A 13,694-nucleotide genomic window follows, 5' to 3' on the forward strand; every position below is an offset into this window, starting at 1 on the left:
TATAGTAGGGAGGGCCTTGGACCTTCCCCAAAGCAATGTGCCTTACCCTCTCTAAGAATTGGATGGGGGTAGGGTGGAGGGTATGTGGAGGAAATGGGATGAGAGGAGGGAGTGGGAACTTGGATTGGTATGTATAATGAAAAAGATAGTTTGTTTTCTTAAAAAAAAAAAACTAAAATAAAAGTTAAAGGCGTTAATGTATGCAGGCTGCACTAATGAGATTCCCTAGACTGCATGGCAAACTCTTCCACCTGCCCGGAGCATGGGAAGTGTACAACCAAAGTGCCACCAGATTGTGTATCTGCGAAAGTCAAATGTATGTGTGAGTTACTGACTCATACACAATGACTCTGGATCTTTTCTGTGTCCAGAAGAGAATTGTGCCGTGGGACCCTTTGTGAGAACACTTAATCCTTTCATATTGATAGTCCCCAGAAACTGTCCCCCTTCCAGATATCCCTTTCCTAACCTTATTTTGGTGATCAGAAAGTTTTGCAACACTTTTATTAATTCTTTGAGAACTGTATAGAATGTATTTTAGGTGATTTACCCACTTGTCTTCCAATTCCTTCAAGATCCACCCTTACCTCCCTACCCACTCAACTTTCTGTAATTTTTTAACTTACATAATTCAATTTGTGTTGCCAAAATAATATACAAAGTTAAGGAGTTAGATACAAACACTCAGATCACAGCATTTTTATCTTACTCATATAGAAATTTATCTTTTTATGATGGAGGAAGGTCATTGGTTAATTATAATAAAGAAACTGCTTGCTTCTCATAGGTTAAAACATAGGTGGGAGGAGTAAACAGAACAGAATGCTGGGAGGAAGAGGAAGTGAGCTCAGAGGCCATGCTCCCCTCTCCCGGGCAAACACAATGCAGCCAGCTGCCAGGTCAGACATGCTGAATCTTTCCCGGTAAGCACACCTAGTGGTGCTACTCAGATTATTAGAAATGGGTTAGGCAAAATATGAGAATTAGCCCATAAGAGGCAAGAGCTAGTGGGCCAAGCAGTGTTTAAATAAATACAGTTTGTGTGTTGTTATTTCTGGTGTAAAGCTAGCTGTGATGGAGCCGGGCGGGACGAAAAGCAAGCCCGCAGCTCCTACAACATTTTTATAATTGTTATGTTTGTTTTATCAAAAATGTCTTTAAACTAATTTTTCTAATGTTACTAAAGAGTATTTTTTGATATTTTTCTTTTTATATTTTCCTTTCCTATCTTACTGATTCTGATTACTGATCATTAGGATTGTCTCTCTATTTCTTTTAAGTGTGATTTTTTTCTCACATTTTCAGAATTTATCCTTATATTATTGATTTCCAGTCTTATATTTAAAATCCTTCTAAGCACTCCCTTAGGTATTGCCCACAAATACATGACATTTCGTAGAACAGGCTTATCTTCCTAACACTAAAGATGCCAAGGCAAGAGGATCATAATTTTCAGGCTACTTTTGAATACAAGGAAACCCCTTTTCAATAGGTAAATAAACAGAAGTTCAAAGTTGTAGTGTATAATATTTTTATGGATGACTGATTCAAAAATCTAAAACTTTTTTGTGCTTTCATATTTGATATGAATGCTACTTAAAGTACATTATTGACAGATAGCCAAGTATTTGATTTTTTTATTTTGGTCCTTACTTTGAGAGGTATAACTCTTAATCATTATAATTATAGCCAGGAAACATTTAATTATTTCAGTCGTCATAGTGTTTGTGATGCATGCACTTAGACAGTTTTGTATGCACCTATAAAGAACATGTACATGATTGCTGAGTACGGTTTCCACACAGTTCAAGTACAGTTTGGGTTTTAGTCAGATAGAGGCTTCACTTTCCAAGAATTCCTCCAATCAGTGGTAATCTGTTTCTGGTTTTGGTGCTGTTGTTTTACAGTTACTTGAGATGTTTAAATAAATCTCCTAACTGTTGGGAATCCACGTGTTTGTTTTCAATATAATCAACATTTTGCTTGAGTCGTCATATAGTTTTATGATTTCATTCATATAAATTTTGAATTATATTCCTTCTACAGAAAATACACATATTTTCTTCATGAAGCATCCTTCTTATCTGCAATAATCTTTCCTTCAAATCGATTTTAACATTTCTATAATCATATCAGCCATATTTTTAGGGAATCTCATGTTGTTTGATACATTTTTTACCTTTATTAAATGTTCAACTCTATTAGTCCTAATTTTTTAATGCATAGCTTGTGTCTCACATTAAATAGTGTGAGGAATTCTTAATTTGATTTTTAGGTGATCTTTAAGCCTGACAGCGGTAATCACTAATTTTGAGTACTTAGTAGATTCATATTTATTGTAATTATTTATATAACTTTATCACATACATTATGTTATTATATACTTTATCTCATATCAGCATTTTGCCTTAGGTATTGCTCACAAAAATCAACATATTTTTATGCTTCTTTTCTTATTCTACATTTTCTTTTTCATCACTATTTTATTAACTAATTATTAATTTTTAGTTTTTAATTAGTTTATTAATGCTCTGAGAATGTCATACAATGTATTTTAAATAGACTCATTTGCTTCCTCCAAATAGCTCAACAATGAAACCACCTCATTCCATCCCTTGCTTCTTAACCTTTCAATAACTTCTTTTGTTTTCTTTCCACATTGACTTCATATTCTTTTACCAAGTATTCTTATGACTCGGGAGCCTCTGGAGTGTTGTCTACCTACCAGTGAGTCACATCACTAAGAAACACTGAGTCTTCTACTCTCTAAGTTCACAGATGCCAATAGCTCCTCAGTCACCAGTGGGCTTTGTTTACTACTTTCCTCTCTAAATTTTCGTTGTCCAAAGTTCTCAAATCTTGTGCTTACTATCAAATTCTTTCTGATTTCATATGTTTAATTGCACAGTTATGCTAAGGAAGCAATGCTTGAAATGATTTGCCAAATATAGCTATTATAATCTTTTTGTCCCATTTGAATACTAGACCTCAGTTCTTTGTGTTGTTTCCTGTTTAGTTGATGCCATCTTGCTAGAAAAAGCATATCATTGGAAGGGAACAAATTAAGAGTAAGAAATATCACCTGCTTCTAGTTTGTTCTTGTGAATCAAATGTGAGCTCACAGTTTCCTCTTCTTTTTGCCATTTCTGTTTTTGGAGGTCATTCCTTCTCACCAAAATTGACTCAGCCCTCTGGAATTGTAAGCCTAAAAGTCTTTCTTCTCTGAGTTATCTTGTTTGATTTATGACTACACTAACAGTCCATCTTTATCATTGGGTCCATGCGCTTGGATTGCATTTCAGTGAGACAACTTGATAATAATTTTAAGGGTTGATAATCTCACTCTTCCATTCTTCAATTTTCTCCAACAGAGGTGAAAGAGTTATGAGGCAGTTGTGTTCCTTTGCTCTTGGTTCTCAGTGGTCTAATGTTGTCTGCATTGTATTCATTTCTGATTTTTTTGTGGTGGCTTCCATTTTCTTAAAGAGAAATTTCTGTCACAGGAGGGGAGCTATATTTATCTATGTGCATAAGGTGATAATTTTGTAATTTTTTTAAAATCAAAACTGCTTCACAGCAAGGGGTTAACCCAGTCATCCTTAATTTGTTCTTACTTCCATTGGTATTTCTAAAAGTAAAAAGAATTTGTAGCAGAAATATTTCTACTATAATATTCCAGAGACATGATTTCTCCTTCTAAAAGTGTGCACGCCTGTGAAGAATTCTTTGTCACTTTTATGGTAACTTACTGCTTTTCAAAAGTCCACTTAGCTACTGACCACAAAATACAATATGGCAAAAAATAATGATCAAGGAAAATCCTAAATTCCTTGCCTGACTCACATAGGGTAAAGAGTAGAACTAAGTAATTTCCATATCTGTCATTCATCAAGTATTAATGTTTACTAACATGAGCCAACTTTGTATTAGGCATTAAGAAACATGAGTACTATGAAAAAAGGGTTGCATTCCCCCAGTGTTCTGTGCTTCCCCACTGCTCTGTTCTTTCACAACTGTGTTGTTTGGAATCAAAAATAGAAAGCACTAACTCTCAGATTCAAAACCACTGATGTTAATAGTCAAATTCCTTCATGGTCTCCTTTTCTCTCCCTCTCTGGAATGGATATAAAATAAAAATTTATCTTCATTGATACTGTATTACTAGAATAAAAAGATAGATATCTTTACATCAGCCAATTTCAGAATGACAATATGACATGATGGCAAGATATAGAAAAGGCCTGGGGTAGCTATGTCCTGGGGTTAGCCTGTACTCTATGGACTGCTTGTGATAAGATATATAACAGAACACCTATTATGATAAATTTGTCTTATTTTCATCTACTTATTTACAATTATTTGATGTAGCAGCTTAATTATGCCCCAATATAGGATCTAGGATCTCTACATCAAAGAGTGGGAAAGTAGAATGAAAGGAATACACTGGAAAATAATTATATAAATCAAAAAATGCTATGATAGCATCATAACTGACTGTTCCAAAGAAAGACATTAACTTGCATAATGAAGAAAAATTTTACAGAAGTCAAGAAATATGTATCTATGTCTCTAAGGGCAGATACTTTTTAGATATAAAATGATATAACTTATAACATTAGTCAAGCATTGCTTTTTTGAAATTGTGTATTAGTTACCGCATAAGTCCATAGCTCATCAAAGAGCTGAGAAAAAGAGGCTATTGAATTCTCAGATCTAAATAGGCCATCCATATCGTCCCCTACAAGGCCCATAGACTATCACAGAAGACATTACAAAAAAAAAAAAAAAGAACATTAAAGCTAGAAACAGAAGTGGTCTGCCTTGAAAAGTTGTCTTAAGGGTATGGCATAGTCATTGTAAACTTGACTTTACAGAAACCAAGGTTATCTGCATAGATCCACAAAATACTGTGAGTGTCAACTTTCCATCACAGTGAAGACAAGGAATTCAGGATGCCCTTCCCTTCTCTCTCTCTGTCTCTCTCTCTGTCTCTCTCTCTGTCTCTCTCTCTCTCTGTCTCTCTCTCTGTCTCTGTCTCTCTCTCTCTCTCTCTCTCTCTCTCTCTCTCTCTCTCTCTCTGTGTGTGTGTGTGTGTGTAAACAGTTACAGGTGCTTGCAGAAGAAATGTTATGTGTGGTGGTGTAGTTATTGTAAACTACTCATGCTCCTGCAAATACTCCATCACTCATACTTATGCAAGCAACCCTAATGAAGTTTATTGCTCATCAAAATCAAAAGTGGATGACAAAAAAGAAAAAGGATTGCTTGGCAACCAGAAAGAAATAATCCATGGGAATGATAGGGAATAAGAAAAGGTGATAAAGTGATGCTGTGATCAAAGACATTATATACAGGCATGAAAAATAATGAAACATACTATGTTTTTCATAATTAAATAAAAAACTAAATGGTAAAATAAGATAATGATATGTTGGAGACAAAAAACAATAGAAAATGCCCAAGTTGTGCTAAGGCCTTCCCTGGAGGGAGAGTACTGGAAGCCTCACTAAGGGTGCCATTTGTGCACCTGAGGGAAGAGTGGGAAGACCCTCAGTTAGGTGAGATTCTGATTGCAATACATCTGCCCATCATTTTCCACTCTGTGATACAGAGCCGCGACATACAGAAAATAGAGTAGATTATGATGACATTTGTTTCTCAGAAAAATTAATACTGATAATAATTTGAAAAACATATAAATTGAAGGAAGATAAATGGGAACATGACAAGATTTAGCTTTATGGTTGGTGTATTTCTCAAAAAAAACATAATTATTCAGAAAATCAGGGTGACTATTTTGAGAGGTGATATTTCTCTGATTTAGTATCCTCCTACATTACTGAAGGTGTTTATATGCTGTAGAAATTCCTTGGCAGAAATTATTAGGTCATCTATGCAAACTATCATATCATCTTCAAATAGTGAAAATTTGACTTCTTCCTTTCAATTTGTATTCGATCGATCTCCTTTGTTGTCTTATTGCTGTAGCTAGAATTTCAAGTACTATATTAAATAGATTTGGAGAGAGTGAATAGCCCTCTCTTGATCCTGATTTTAGTAGAATCACCTTGAGTTTTTATCCATTTAGTTTGATGTTTTCTGTTTTCTTGATATATATTGCCTTTATTTTATTTAAGTATGTTGCTTATATCCCTCATCTCTCCAAGATTGTTATCATAAAGTGGTGTTGGATTTTGTCAAAGGTTTTTTTCTGTATCTACTCAGATTATCATATGCTTGTTTTCTTTGTTTGTTTATATGGTGAATTACAATTATAGAATTTTATATGTTGAACCATCCCTGCAACTCTGGGATGAAGCCTACTTGGTTGTGGTGAATGATTTTTCTGATGTATTCTTGGATTTGGTTTGCCAGAATTTTTCTGAATAATTTTGTAACAATGTTCATGAGGAAGATTGGCCTTTAATTCTATTCTTTGGTTGCATCTTTGTGTGGTTTGGGTACTAGGGTAGCTGTCACTTCATAAAAAGTTTGGCAATGTCCATTCTATTTCTGTTTGTGAGACAATTTGACGAGTATTGGTATTAGCTCTTCTTTGAAAGTCAGGTAGAATTCTGTGCTGAAATCATCTGACCCTTAACTTTTTTTGGTTGGGAGGCTTTTAATGACTTCTATTTCCTTAAAGGTTATAGGTCTATTTAAATTGTTTATCTGTTCTTGATTTAATTTGGTATTTGATACCTATTCAGAAAATTGTCCATTTTCTTCAAATTTTTCAATTTTATGGAATACAGGGTTTTTGAAGTATGACCTGATGATTCTATGGATCCCCTCTTTGTCTGCTGCTATGTTCCTTTTTCATTTTTGATTTTGTTAATTTGCAAATTCTTTCTCTGTCTTGTCTATCTTGTTGATTTTCTGAAAGAGCCAACTCTTTGCCTCACTGATTTTTTGTATTGCTTTCTTTGTTTTTATTTTATTGAATTCAGCCTCAGTTTGATTTTTTTCCTGGCATCTACTCCTCCTGGATGAGTCTGTTTCTTTTTGTTCAAGAGCTTTCAGGTGTGCTTCTAAGTCACTAACATGAGATTTCTCCAAGTTCTTTATATAGGCACTTAATGCTCTGAACTTTCTTCATAATTGTGTTGATGACCACGTTATTTATCATCATAGAACCTTCATCCAGTAACTGATAGAAGCAGATGCAGAGATCCACAACTAAACTCTGGCCCAAACTCTTGGCACCCACTCATAGAGAGGAAGGAACAATATTATCAATTGAAAAAAGGGATCAAGACCATAATGGAGAAACTCACAAAAGCAGCAGACCCAAGCAAGTGGGAGCTCACTGACTCAAAACTGACAGTTGGGGAACCTGCATAGGACTAAACTAGGCCCTCTGAATACGATAAGAGTTGAGTGGCTTGAGCAGTTTGGAGGGTCACTAGCAGTGGAGCCAGTATTTATTCCTAGTGCAACTGGCTTTTTGGAGCCCATTCCCAATGGAGGGATGCCATGCTCAGCCTAAATACAGTGCAGAGGGCCTTGGTCCTGCCTCAAATGGTATGACAGACTTTGTTTACTTCCCATAGGAGAAATCACCCTCTCTGAGACTCTTCTCATGGATGGATGGCAAGATGGGGAGAAGATGGGGAAAATGAGAGGATGGGAGAAAGACAGAGCTATGATTGGTCTGTAAAATAAGATTGTTTTAAAAATAAAAATAACACATAAAAAAGAAAATCAGTCATAGCTCTCTTCCTTGTTTATTGTATATTTAACATTTAGTAAACACTATTAAATTAAAATATCAGAAGTAATCACTATAAATGAAAATGTAGTATGTGTAGAATGTGTACATTTTTGTATGAATATATACATATAAATAAGGATGATATATGATAATGTTTACACTTATGTGGAGAGAAATAATATAAAATTAGATATTTATATCTATATCTACATGTAGATGTCTTTAATGAATCAGTCTTCAGGAGTATAAATCTAGTGACTATTCTAAGATAATACCTAATACTTAAGACCAAATTTCCATTTACACAGGTGAATCAATATAACTCAAAACTTCAATGTAGTAAAAAATATTTTACAAAAATCTGGCAACATACAGAATTTCTCTACCTATACCTACAGGCATGCACTAGTCAGAGGTAGATGATGTCATCCTGCCAATTTTCAAGAGTTGAGAAATGTTCCCAACCACATCCACCAACATACTTTCCACTCTACTTACTAAGCACATCCATAAAACACATCATTTTATTAATTCTTTTTAAACTGTTTTTTAGTTCATAACATCATGGAGAAGCCCAGCTACCTTCCCCAGTAGAAATCACATTTCTCTTTCTGTACTATTAAGATTTTTACATTCCAGAATTAATACCTGTGATGAATAAAAAGGCTTTGATATGCAACTTATAAGGAAGAACATTAAATAAAATAACTTATCTCAGTGTCCATTAGATCATGACTCAAAATCCAAGGGTCAGTGTTGAATAACATGGGGACAATAGAAACAGGTAGAGACCGACCACAGGCGCTTAAAACCACTGGAGGCTTTGGGCTCTGTTGACAATAGAACACTGATAATAGGCTAGAATCAAACATGACTCTTCTACAAGAGTTCTTGGGCTCCACCTTAGTAAACAAGCTTATCAGTGGTAGGATATAAAAAATAAGCTGGGCAGGAGGACTTTAGAAATTCAAGTTCATCAATGGCTACATCAGAAATTTAGATATAACCTGGGCTACAAGTGATTCTATCTCACAAAATATGAGGATGGATGGAATGAAAGAAGGGGATAAGGGAAGGAAGGATCAGAGGGGTGGATAGACCACAATCTGAATCTATTGGAAAGAAAATGGTAGCTGCTGCTAGGTTGTGATAAGAGCAAAGAGCAGTGGCTGTATCCTAGGGATGTCTAGAGTATCAAATTATCAGAAGTCTGCAAGGAGGTGAAGGAAAGGGATGAGAAAAGGAGAAAAGTTTGGACAAACATTGTATATCAGGATGGCAATTTGCTATTTGTAACATTTCCTATATTTATTTCACTTCATTCTTTTATCAAGGGGGAAAGGACGACTCTTCTAACTGTTTGTTTTATAGCACAGCAAAGAGATACAGAGAAGTCAAGAGATCTAAGCAAGTCTTGAGCAGCTGTAAATATTTGGCGCTTGTATTTGGACTAAGGAAGGCTTTCTTCAAGTTCAGGATACTTCCGATAGAAAATCCATTAATCTGACCCTTTATGAGTAGTTTGGCCCTGAAAAGGCCCATGCATACAAACTAAAAACTAATCTATCTACTTGCTTTTCAATTCTAATCTCTCTGGGCAATGAGCCCAGTTGATTTGGCAAAAACTTCAAAGCAAAATAAGGCAAGGCCATAAGCCACACAGTACTTAAAAATGGAGGATTGGAGTGCGAAATATAAAGGGGGAAAATGAAGAACACGGAGAAGCAGTCTGTCCCAGAGTGAGCTCTAGGAATCTCAGTTTACATATGGACATCATGTCACCAGATATTGTAGAATGATGACAGTAGAAGCCAACTATACTTTAAGGTATCCAACTAAAATTTGAGTTACCTAGGACACCTCAGGTGTGTGAGAAGATAAACATTTAATAAACTCATACCCATATAAACATATAATAAACACAACAACAAACATATTAGTTTCTTTTACTGTCACTTCATTCTGAAACAGGGATGATATGAGCATAAACTGATGCAAGCCACACTACTTTGATGGAATTCTGGTAGAATGATGTCTGTCAACCTAGACAAGCAATCAGAGTACTCCCATACTGCTTGACATAGAAGGATTAAAGGAAATAAATGTTATGATAAAACACAAAGGAAAATAGATACCTGAGTGATATCCATTTTTTCTATAAATTTTCTGACCAATAACTGCAAAATCAATGAATGCAAGACTCAGTCTAAGAAGTAAATTTAACCAACATAGTCAATCCTTCCAGAAAGTTTCCTAAGATGTTTTACATTTCACTATACACAGATACCATTTTTGAATTTTTTATCTTCTTGTTTTTTCACAATGTTAACACACACACACAGATACACACATATGTATATATATATATATATATATATATATATGGATTTTAAATAAATAGAACATTATATTTATTGTGTTTTATATTTAAATTTATATGACAAAATATATTACTTTATAAATCACCCTTAAATCTTCAAAATTTATTCATATACTTCAACAAATTGTAGCACAACTAATTTGTAATACTGACTTTGAGAACTCACCAGCTAATATTAAGAAGGCAACTCAAATAAAAACCATTCTGCCTGAAAAGCCAAGTCCAAACAGCTAGCCAAAGCTCCATCCCTTGGGTTCTGTCACATCAGGTCACAGCAAGATTACTGACACACTCTTATGAGCAAAGGGTTCAAATCAGTGTTTAACTTCAGTGAAGCCTTACTGAAATGGCCTGAGCAGAGGCTGGGACTGGAAATAGAAGTTGTTTGCCTTTTGATGGAATGCTGGGAGCTGTCCCAGGTGCTGCCTCAGAATCCAGCTCTGTAACCATTTCTGAGAAGAAAGTGACCACTGAATTCAGCTACATTATCCCTCAGCTACCACCATTACCCATACTGCAACAATGACCATTCACAAAGGCCTACTCCCTCCAGATACTAGGTAATTACATGCATAAACCCCTCTCCATTCATCTGTCTATAAGGCCTTATGATAATACCATTATTGTATTTTCCATGTCAGAAAGCAAGCTTAGGAGAATCGGCCAAAGGTACATGTCTAGCAGTGACTGAGCTCTGTGAAAAATATGTTCAATCTCAGCTTCAGCTGATAGCAGTCTTAACCATATTCCCCTTCATAAAATAAGAGTGACAGGACAAGTTTCACTATGATACCAGTCTAGTACTTTATATATGCAAGGAACTGGCTCTCACATCACAAAATTTTAAAAATTGAACCATAGAGGTAATTGTTGCTCCATTTGGTTATGTATATTCTCAGTTATTCAAATATTTTTGAACTACTATAAATGGAGTATTTTTTCTATTTTTTTCTGTGAGAATACATTGTTGGTATATAATAACTACTCTCTTTATATTTATTTTGCATGATGCAATGTTATTGTAAGTGCTTATAAAGACTAAGAGTTTTCTAGTAGGTTGAATCAGGATCATTAAGTATAGAATGATCATCTGAAGTTAGTGACAGTTTAATATATTTCTTTCCTTTTTTAGTTTATAAATATCATATATCTTGAAAACTGAGCCAAGCTACTTATTATTGAAATATGAACAGATAACAAAAACGTGGTACATAAATAAAATATTATTTGGCTCTAAAGAACACTAGAATCACAAAAATTGAAGGAAAATGGATAGGCTCAGCCTATATAATATAACCAAGGCCATCCAAACTTAGAAACACACACACATATTGTTCATCTGTGGATCCCATGATACACACATGCATATGTATAAAGAGCTGCAAATATGAGTATGGCAAAATATTAAGAAATTAAACCACTTGTATTCTTCCCTGAGAACGACCACCTTTCAGAATCCCACCTTCTCTTCGTTACCTATATTTTGTTGTGTATAGTTGCGGCATTAGTAACTTTTTCTTTTCTACTTCAGTAATCCAATGCCAAGCAGTTAGATTTGAACACATAGTTTCCAGCTGTGCTACATTTTTTTTCTTACTCTGTGGTGGATAAATGCAAAAATATGTAAGTGATAATGAAAATAGAATACCTTAAGCAAATTTCCACAACATCAGAATGGCTAGTCTCACAGAGTAGAAGTTCACCATGGCATATAAAGGTTAGGTTTAATCAAGTGTTTGTTTGGTGGCTCTCTTAATCTAACTGAATGGTTGCTTTTTTATAAATCGATTACAACAATGTGAAGTTTACTTAAGAATTAAAATTATAAAGAGAGATGGGGTTTGGGATTGCCAAATCTTCTAGGTAAGCCTAGTAACTTAGGCTCAGAGCTCACACCCTAAATAGTGTGCCTCACTGCCATTTAAAAGGATTTTCATTAGTGCTTCTCAGACATAATCTTGAGCAAGTGCTTATTTATTTTCTAAACTTTATTTTTTTATTTTTAGTAATGTGTACCTAAGTGTGTGCATGTTTGGGGCAGAATTATGTGCGGGTAAATGCTGGTGTCAGTTGAGGACCTATGAGAGACTCAAGCTGCTTGGAGTTAGAGTTAAAGGTTGCTGTAAACTTGCAGACATAGATGCTGGGAAGCAAACTCAGGTCTTTGGCAAGAGTAGTATGCATTTTTATAAACCATCTTTCCCATACCTAGTTTTACTTTTTAAAATGACAGCTGCATGTTCTTTTGCTTTTTTAGTTAACCTAGAAAGTTCAATTGATATGGGATGTCCTTCTGGTGTTGTTTTTATTGGTTAATGAATAGAGTTGTTTTGGTTAATGGCTTAGCAGTGTAAATTCAGGTGGAAATTCTAAACAGATATAGACAGAGAGAAAAGATGGAGTCAAAGGAGAAGCTATGTAGTCACTGAAGTAGAAAGATGCCAGAATATTACCAGTAAGCCACAGTCTTGTGGTGATATATAGATTAATACAAATGAGTTACTTTAAGGTGTAAGAGTTAGCTGGGCATGAGCCTAAGCCATTGGCTAAACAGTATTATAATTAACATAGTTTCTGTGTGATTATTGAGGTCTGCATGGCGGGGAAACAAAAGTGTAGTCTCTGCTTAAAATCCAATAGCATGAATAACCTTTCTAATGACTGCAAACTGAAATTACCTGTAAATGAAGACTTTAATGTACCTATTAGGCGAAGCCAAATTGGAGACACTTTACATGTGTTTAATAAGCATAGCTTTACACATTATAAGAAACAAATTTGGAAAACTAAAAAGACAAAACTGTATCAGAAGATTACATACTCTCAAATTTTTCCTTTTATTTTAAATTTTATGTTACATTTTAATGACTTAACAAATTAGGAACTGTCATGCTTTTAAAAATAAATTCAAACAAAACATAAAACCAGTCATGTTACACCTCGAACAGCGGGGACCATGTCTTGTTGTTTCCTGTTGCTCTCACTCTTAAACATCTTCAATCACTGTCGTTTCTAGTATCTGCTTTTGGACCACTTTACAGGCAGCTGAAGGAAAAGCATGAGCTTCATCAAAAGCTGTAGCTATTCCATTTCTAAAACAGCTGCAAGAGGTGCTCTCTCCCCTGAGACAGAGATGTATTCTCTCTATCATGAACCTAGGATGCCCTCAGGTTGTGGCAAGGGAGGAGTTGAGCACTTGAACCTAGATAATGTTAGTTTTTTAATCAAAGGGTATCATTGTTATTCCATATAGCCTGTGGCACAATTTATTTAAAACAATATGGCACATCAGAAAAGTTAAAACACAATAATAACAACACAGGAATAGCAGTGTGCTCATCAATAATACAGGAACAACTGACATGAGACTCAGGATCCCCATGACATGGGACTTCAATATACATATTTCTTGTGCGGTTTTATGCATGGTTTCATTTTTGTGGTTTGCACTTGACTGCTCTGTTGTGTCGTTCTACCAATAAACCTATACATCACAACTGAAATATGTTCTTAGTCCCTGCACTGGCCGATAAAGGAGCAGTGAAGCTTAGACGAAGGAGCACTGAGCCAGAAATCTGAGCTTGATTGCCAGCCCTGGCA

Source organism: Microtus oregoni, unplaced genomic scaffold, assembly GCF_018167655.1.
Source record: "Microtus oregoni isolate MIOR12 unplaced genomic scaffold, Mior012 000017F_ref0000208, whole genome shotgun sequence".
Lineage (NCBI taxonomy): Eukaryota > Metazoa > Chordata > Mammalia > Rodentia > Cricetidae > Microtus > Microtus oregoni.